This window comes from Melospiza georgiana, chromosome 31 (genome assembly GCF_028018845.1).
Source record: "Melospiza georgiana isolate bMelGeo1 chromosome 31, bMelGeo1.pri, whole genome shotgun sequence".
In the NCBI taxonomy this organism is placed as follows: Eukaryota; Metazoa; Chordata; class Aves; order Passeriformes; family Passerellidae; genus Melospiza; species Melospiza georgiana.
Window position 1 is genome coordinate 4,561,297 of NC_080460.1, and position 6,682 is coordinate 4,567,978.

The 6,682-nt window shown below is 42.8% G+C and overlaps 1 long non-coding RNA gene across 2 annotated transcripts; it reads left to right on the forward strand.

The window, feature by feature from the left end:
• Positions 1-2,273: 2,273 nt before the first annotated feature.
• On the forward strand, positions 2,274-6,443 carry LOC131094839 (uncharacterized). Of its 2 annotated transcripts, XR_009115796.1 has the most exons (4): positions 2,274-4,178; positions 4,298-4,573; positions 4,682-5,081; positions 6,235-6,443. It is a non-coding gene; the product is annotated as an uncharacterized LOC131094839 (long non-coding RNA). The 2 variants fall into 2 exon arrangements; XR_009115795.1 differs by having other exon boundaries at positions 4,298-5,081.
• The last annotated feature ends 239 nt before the right edge of the window (positions 6,444-6,682 follow it).

Below are 6,682 nucleotides of genomic sequence, written 5' to 3' on the forward strand. Positions count from 1 at the left end.
AATTTTTAAAATTTAACATGTAACATAAGTCATTATATGTTACAATAAGTTACTCTAATTTTAATAGAGTATTGTGTATGTTTATAGATATATGAATAGAGAATATAAATGTAAATACAACCCAAACAAAAATACAAATATATAAATGTATTGCATCTATATGCAGATATATAAAAAGTTAATAATAAATTGTAAATGTAAAATAACATTAATTGTAAAGTATATAATACACGTAATATACTGCATATATTTTATTAAATATATTATAGGAAATGGATATAAAATAGATATAAATATGGATGTGATCTATCTATCTATATCTATCATTTGTTGTATATTATGATAAATATAAATATAAAAAAAAATTTAGGTAGTTTAAAATAATGGATGGTTTTGGTTTTTTTTTGCCAAAGCAGGGGTTTTAGTATAAAAATTACAAATACAAATAATATAAAGGTAGAAATATAAGTATAGAAATATATCATAAACACTTTAAAGATTTATATAAAAATTAGAAATATAAGGAAAAATAAGTTGTAGCAGTAGATATGGTAAATAATTTAAAAAATAATTCCCGTATATTTTTTGAATAAGGTGCATATTATATATAGTTATTAATGTAATGCATCAATATAAACTATAAATATATATAAAATATCAACTATCTATAAGAAGGAATAAAAGCTCTGTGTCACGTGCAGCAGTAGAAAATTTCAGGCTCCCAGGGAATAAAGAGTTTTCTTTAAATCATTTTCGTTTTGGAGTTTTTTTTTACTCCCGGGTAGCCTGAAAGTTTCTACTGCTGTACGTGACACAGAACTGCTGCTTTTTTATTCTAAAGGTGGAAATGTAAACCAAGATCAGAAATACAAGAAAGGGGATGGAAAGGAAAGGAAAGGAAAGGAAAGGAAAGGAAAGGAAAGGAAAGGAAAGGAAAGGAAAGGAAAGGAAAGGAAAGGAAAGGAAAGGAAAGGAAAGGAAAGGAAAGGAAAGGAAAGGAAAGGAAAGGAAAGGAAAGGAAAGGAAGCAGGAGAGCAAGAAGGAAGGGAAGTGGTGAAAAAAAAAAACCGAGTTAAAAAAGTAAAAAGAGTTGGAGGGAAAAAGAGAGGGCATTCGGGAGGAGCGGTGCTGCCTCAGGTCCTTCCCCGCCGTGGGGCGAAGCACCGGTTTGATGCCCAGGAGGGACTGCAGCTGCCGGTGGCTCCCGGGGGACGGAGCTGTGGCTGTTAGCCCGAGACTACAACTCCCGGCAGGCCATGCTGCCGGCGCGGCGTGTGACGCAACGGCCGACGCGGCACATGAGTGGCTGGCGTGCCAGGCGGCCGCGCGTGGCTGTGTGCGGGCAGCTGCGCAGCGCGGAAGGAGCGTCCGCCCGGTTCCTCGGCCGCACTCAGCGGTGCCGGGGGCGCTGCCGCCCGCCGATGGCGGAGGGCGAGGCGGTGCTTTGCTGCCGCGGGCCGGGAGCTGCGGGAGCCGCCCCGGGCGAGCGGCGCCGGGCGCTGCCGCGGTCCCGGTGGGGCGGCCGCCCTCGGGCTGGCGGAGGCGCCGGAGGAGCCCCCGAGCTGCAGCCGTCTCCCTCGGGCTGCTGCCGGTGCTGCGGGAGGAGGCGGCTCCGCCGCGTGTTGGGCGCTGCGAGCAGGGAGCGCTGCGGTATCGCCGGCATGACGGGGCTGCTGCCTGCGTTAGTGCTCGTGGCTCTTTGTGCCGTGACAGCGGATGGAGCGGCGCTGGGCGGTAAAGCCAGAGATGGCCGGGAGAATGCCCAGCGCAGGGAGCAGGCGGGCTGTGTGCTTCGGATGGCACAGGTGCGAGCTGCAAAGTCACCCCCCCTTCCGCCCCTGCCCTCCCGAGCCCCGGGGAAAATGCTTTCCAGCATTGTCGAGCTTCTGAAAGACAAAACTTGTGATTTGACACTAGCATCCAGAAAAGGTTTCTGTCTAGATTAGCAAATGCCTAAATTGTTCTTGGTTACATCCCATGACCGGTTTTAGGCAGTGACTTCATACTGCTTTTAGGATTTTCTTGTACACTGGTGAGAAAATAGGCAGGTCTGATAGTGGTTTCACTTTTTTTCTACTTCACGTTCCATAAGATTCTTTTATCCAAGCGATTGTTTTAAAATTCTACTGTAAGCGTTTGTGGTTCACTTTTTTTTTCTTTGCAGCACCCGGGCCTTTTTTTTTTTCTCTAAATCGGGAGTAAATATAGCTGAGTAAAATTACCTTGGTTATCTTCCTTCTTTTTAAACTTAATTGTTTTTATTAATCATTCTATTTGAATATGCAGAAAAAGTGGGTATGTCCTGTAATCTATGCTAGCTTTTCTCGTTTACAGGGTACTCACAAAATATGTCTCCCTTAGTGTCCCACAGAAACATTCTGGGTGAAATCTGAATTAAGGTATGTGTTTTCAAATAAGTAATCAGTTTAGATATTTGCCTGTGTACCTTTTCCTGTAATTCAGAGCTTGTGTTCTGTGGGTTTTATGATAAACCTGTAAAACATGTAAGAATGGTTTTGCAAGTCTGAATCGTTGAAGGCAGCAATAAGTGGATTTAAAGCCTGTTCTTGAGCAGACAAAGGGGAAAAGTGTGACTCTGATGCTGAACTTGTCATTTTTCATTTGACTTGCCTTGAATTATTGAAGAAGAGAGAGAACTAGGAAAAGAAATAGAATTGATTATTGAGCACTCCTAAAAAGCTCACCATGATTCTGTGTAGAGCCAAAGTGAAGGATGATGGAACAGAGCTCTGTGCATTAGAAGGAAATAAACCTGATGTCCACACAGAGTCTTACTAATTTCTGTTTTTAAAATGCAAAATAAGTTTAGGAAGTGTTGGAAGTTAGTATTTTGGGAAAGAAATGGCAGTTCCACAAAACATTCCATTCCATTTAAGAGAGGCCCTTGGACTGATTCATGTTGTAACTGCTGTCACTGCAATCAGTTGGTGGTTCAGCCTTGAAACGTGCACTTGGCCTTCTATAAAGCACTGTTTTGTTTGCCTTTCAGTGCTATGAGTCTTGATAAATTGGAGAAGTGCCCAAGAGAAATTCATCATCCTGAGATACAAAAGGTAGGAAGTGACTTTTTTTGGTTTGGTTCTTTTTCTTTATTGTTTTCTGGAAATAGAAGTAATTAAGTATAGATACTACTGGTTTGTTTCTTCCAGTAGCTGATAATACTAATACCAATAATAATAATAATAAGAGTAAAGTAATACTACTTAAATTGTCTTTATTTATCCATTGAACTGGCCATTTTAAATCTAAACTTCTAAACACAAATCAAACCATCATCCTTGTAGAATCTTTAATAGGAGTGGGCTAAAGATCCTGGTTTTGTTGACAGGATTTATTGGTTCATGAAGAGCAAGAGGTAAGTACAAGCCTAACTACCCTCTAGCTCACAGACCTGCCCGGTGAATAGAGCTTTGTTTTTTTGATGGGCTTGTGATGACTTTGAGATCAATTGCTCATTCATTACAGTAAAAAAAAAAAAATTGTTTTGAACATGACAGCAAAAATAACTTTAAGCACAACTTAATAATAATAGATCACCAATTTTAGTTAATAATTTTATGCTATACTCTTGGGTGAGGGAAGACTCGGACACTCAATATGAGATCAGCAAGCTATGTTTATTGCAGAGAGTATCAGACACTTATACAGCACATAATAAGCTTATGAATATTCTGTAAGCCAAGCGATCTATTTGTTAAACTATACCATCAACTCTTCCTCATTCCTTTGGGCCTACATTCCCTATTTCCCACGTCTCTCTGTCTACTTGTTATCCTACCCAGCTAGGCCCAGGCACACGCTATCTTGCAGGTGCAAAACTCAAAAATACCTGTGTTCGGTACTTTCCCAGCTCCTGGTCGGCTAACGAGCGAATGTCTGCGTGACCTCTGTCATGGAGCCATTTCTCCACACTATACTATCAAAGTTTAAAGGTAAATTATTATATATTAGGAGATGGTGTAAAGTGTATGTTGTAATGTGTAGGATATATACAAAGATACGTACTTGAAAGTCCGTAGAGGAAACAAATTTTTACACCTTCTGTTTGACTGTTTGTCATATATTTGGTTTTATTTCCCAGGGATCAGTGAATTTTAACTCTGGAGTCCTCTATGCTAAGGATGCTCAGCTTACAGATGATGAAATGTTCAGTAATGGTGAGTTTTTCAACTTCTCCTTCATTGTTTTGCTCATCTGAATAAAAAAAAAAAAAAGGCAAGATTAAAGAAAAAGCAATAGTTTTATTATTTTTACCCTGTTATGTCTGTTTCCTCAGTATTTGCTGGAGCTGTGCTTACCCAAGGTTTGGGTAAAACAAGCTTTGGGTTCCCTCTGTCTCACTGGGAGTTGCCCAATTCAGTTGCATCTGGTGAAATTCACCCTGAGACCTTACAGAACCAGCTCCAACTACGTGAGAGCCATTTGCAGTTCTCTCCAGACGCCTGGAGAATGGGTGACGTTTCTGAGGATCCGGCGAGCGTGCTTCTGTCAAAACTCAGTCTGTGAAATTTCTGGGGAAAACCCTTCTGTGTCCTGAAGGGTTCAAACTCTGGTGAGGATCCAGTTATCAGGTGCTCACCTGGATGGTTCCAGCTCCCAAAGGTAACACTTGTACTCTTGCCCTGTAGTTTACATCTATTGTATTTTTGTTATTTTGCAGGATTTTTTGTCTTTGCAAAATATTGTGCATTTCACTCTTTGGAACCTCTCAGATGGTTCTTTGGTGCAGCACCACCCCATGGGACACTTGGCTGCTGTCCTGAAGGGGTTGGTGGCTAGAATTGTGAATCCTGGAGAGTTTATAAGTCTTCTGTCCCCAGGGAGGTATCATGCTTTGTTTACTTTTGTTCTGTTGGTTAGGTGCTGCTTCTCGTTGCAAGTACGAATTTCAAACTGCCCTGTTCTTATTTTAACTGTTTTCCTGGTTCTCTCCGTCCGGCAGGGAAAGACTCTCGTATCCTTGTCGTCGGGCTCGGTGCTGTCCAAGAAGATACAGAGACTAAAAAAATCATAAGAAGCAAAATATGACTGCAGGGAAAAGAAGCTGGAGAGAACAGAAGGTGATATTGTTATCCTTACCCTGTATTAGAGACATCCGCTGTGCTTTGATGCTGGCAGCTGCCAGGGGCTTGTTAGCTCTTTGTAGGCAGGTGTAGGTGTTCACTTGTAGGTTTTTTCTCTGGACAAGTCAATTCAAACTTTGCTAAGCTTATATTTGCAGATTACTCTCTAGCACAGTCCAGCATGACATTTTTGAATGTTGTAAAAATACCATGTTACTTGGAAATTGCTAATGAAGAGAAGCTTTAGGGGAAAGTAAGATTTCAGGGTTGGGAGATGTGAGAAGAATTGTGTGGGGATGTTAGACTGAAGTAAAGCACACTTGAAGCTGGACTGGCACGCTGGCAGGTCCCCTATTAAACAGTAGTGCTGAGATTAGCCTGGGGGTTGCCCATTGTTTCTGTAGAAATCAATGTTTCCTGGTCTTCAGAGGGAAGCTGCTTTGAAAAGCTGGAAGGTGCAGCATGCTGACAATCCTCGTGCTTTGGATTAAAAGTAGATTTCAGAAGGGTCCTAGGCTTTTGTCTTTTCCTGGAAGTCGATGTAATCCTGTCGAGGAGTTTTTAGTTCTGTGTTGCCATGTCATCCATCAGAGCCCTGCTGTACTAATCATCATACAAGTACAAAACAAAAAATCAGACCCTGTCCCAAGCACTTAGAGCCCAGAACACGATTTCCTCGGGCTGCCATTTGTGTGCCATCGGTACTCACCACGAATTGAGCCCTCTGGCTCTGACAGAGCCCCTGGATGCTGACGGAAGGGGGCTGGTCACAGACCCTGGAGGTGCCTGTCCCCCAGGGAGGGAGAGGACGAGGCAGTGTGGCCTGCAGGGAGGGTGTCGTCCCCAGAGAGCAGCCGGCGACTCCATGCCTGCCCGGGGCTGCGGGTGCCCCCTCGGGGTGGACGCCTGCCCTCAGGTTTCCCTCTGGGCACCCGGGGAGGGAACCAGGTCCATCCGTGTGGCAGCTGCAGGGCCTGCAGGCTCTGGGCCCTGGAGCCGAGTGAGCCTGAGCTGCTGCATGCTTGCTGTGAGCTTTGGGGTGAGCGTGCATCACTGCAGGCCTGGGATGGATTGAAATGCGCTGAGGAAAGCAGAGGGAGGGAGGGAGGGAGGGAAATGCTCTGTTAACATGTGCTAATTCTTCTGTCAGACTCATCACGGCGGGACAGCGTGAGGACTGAAAGTGTAAGAAGATGTGGAGGGAAACAGAGAATCTGACAGGAGCAGCGAACGCACGAGTGCACGAATTTTGCTTTTTGCTTGGATGTAAACTCAGGAGTTGAAAGGAATTTGGGAGTGAGAAGGGACATTTCAGAAGGAGAAGAAGAAAAAGAAGTTGTTGTTGTTGCTACAGTCCTGACAAAAGCTTTTGTTCTAGCTAATAAAAGAAGTTAGTTTAAAAAACAAAAAGGAAAAAATGTAGTGGTTTTTTTTTCCTTCACTATGATATGCATTGGTGGTATATGGTGTGTTGTTTTATTTCTTGGTATTATTAACTCTGTGTAAATTGTTTTTTGAGTGAAGCTGACTTTCTGGATGGGTTGGTTTGTATTTGAGGCAGGATTAATTTCAGTAGGGTTCTTTCATAGATTTCTGAT